At 52.1% G+C, this 1,311-nt stretch overlaps 2 protein-coding genes across 5 annotated transcripts in view; one reads left to right on the top strand and one right to left on the bottom strand.

Moving 5' to 3' along the window:
• Positions 1 to 1,311, bottom strand: part of SLC11A2 (solute carrier family 11 (proton-coupled divalent metal ion transporter), member 2) — a 58,549-nt gene that overhangs the window by 13,689 nt on the left and 43,549 nt on the right. For 2 of the 3 annotated variants that reach the window (XR_001362673.1, XR_001362675.1), the window contains one exon: positions 263 to 712. The exons of the other annotated variant lie outside the window; for it this stretch is intronic. The gene's annotated coding sequence lies outside the window, so the exon portion shown is untranslated. Of the gene's footprint in view, positions 1 to 262; positions 713 to 1,311 lie in introns of those variants that run through there. 3 annotated transcript variants of the gene reach the window in all.
• HIGD1C (HIG1 hypoxia inducible domain family, member 1C) overlaps positions 1 to 1,311 on the top strand; it is a 15,701-nt gene that overhangs the window by 12,693 nt on the left and 1,697 nt on the right. The gene's annotated exons all lie outside the window — the stretch shown is intronic.

Raw genomic sequence — 1,311 nt, 5'->3', positions numbered from 1 at the left:
GCCTGCTGAAAGCAGGTATCTGGGGTTTGTTTAGCTTCTATAATTGAAACTTTGTTGCTTTCAGAGCTCAGAGCCAGGCCGCGGCAGGCGGGAAACCTTGGCTTCCTCCCTCACTGGAGCAAGCAAGCCTCCTGCTTGCTTCAGCTGCGTGGCTGCCAGCTGCTATCTTGGTTGGGTTAATTTGCATATCGTGCTGATTAGCCAATGGGAGGCGTAGCGAAGGTACAGTCAATTACCGTGTTTGTCTATTATTAGATAGGATGTGCATCTTGAGGGGCATGCTCAACTATTTATTTATGCACAATTTAAGTTTGGAGACCACTTTCCAATGCAATGTAGAAATAGCACATATGGTACATTGAATATATACGGGATCTCACACTCAGAAGAGAAATCTAATTTACTTACCAGTGAAGCAACAGGTGTGAAAAGAGTTGAGATCAGAACTGCAGGGAACACCAACATTTAAGAGGTAGGCAAGAGGTAAGAATTCTCTGTGTCTAAAAAGCACAGGGAACAAACAGGGAGAGAATGCCATGTAATGATGGAGGCAGAGATTGGAGTGTGTATCAACAAGCCATGGAGCACAGCCACTGTCAGAAGCCAGGAGAGGCGTGGAGTAGATTCTCCCTCATGTCCTTCAGAAAGTAACAAGTCTGCTGATACCCTGACTTCAGACTGCTAGTCTCCAGAATTGTGAGACAACATATTTCTGTTGTTTTAAGCCAGAGTGAGAGAGAGAAAGAGAGAAGGGGGGGGGGGGGGGGGGAGGAGAAGAATTAGAAGAAGCAGCAGCACAGGGAAATGAAATAAGTCTTATAATTCTCTCTGAATCTGAGAATGTTATTTCCATCGATACCACAATAATTCAAGTTAAAACTCTTTGTCTTGAGTTCTATGCATCTACTAGAGGCCCAGTGCATGAATTCATGCACGGGTGGGGTCTGGCCAGCCCGGCCCCAATCAGGGTGGATCAGGGCTGGGCCTGTCGGGAGGAGGAGATGGCGGGAGGTTGGCCAGCAGGCCCACCCTGATCGGGGCCTGATCAGGGCCAGGCCAGCTTGGGGAAGGGGCCATGGATGATTGGACGGCGGGCCCTACCCCCAGTTGGGGTTGGGGGGCCAATTGGGGGCAGGGCCAGCCATGGGGAGAGATTGTGGGCAGTGTGTTGGCCAGCCCCACCCCCAAATGGGGTGGGGGTGCCGATTGGGGGCCAGCAGCCTGGGGGCGGGGCCATGGGTGGTTGGCCAGTTGGCCCTGCCCCTGATCGGGGTGGGGAGGCTGATCTGGGGTGGGGCTGGGTTGGGGAGG

This window comes from Myotis brandtii, unplaced genomic scaffold (genome assembly GCF_000412655.1).
Source record: "Myotis brandtii unplaced genomic scaffold, ASM41265v1 scaffold29, whole genome shotgun sequence".
Taxonomy (NCBI): domain Eukaryota; kingdom Metazoa; phylum Chordata; class Mammalia; order Chiroptera; family Vespertilionidae; genus Myotis; species Myotis brandtii.
The sequence above is the reverse complement of the archived record's forward strand: the minus strand, read 5'-3'. Positions and strand labels throughout refer to the sequence as shown.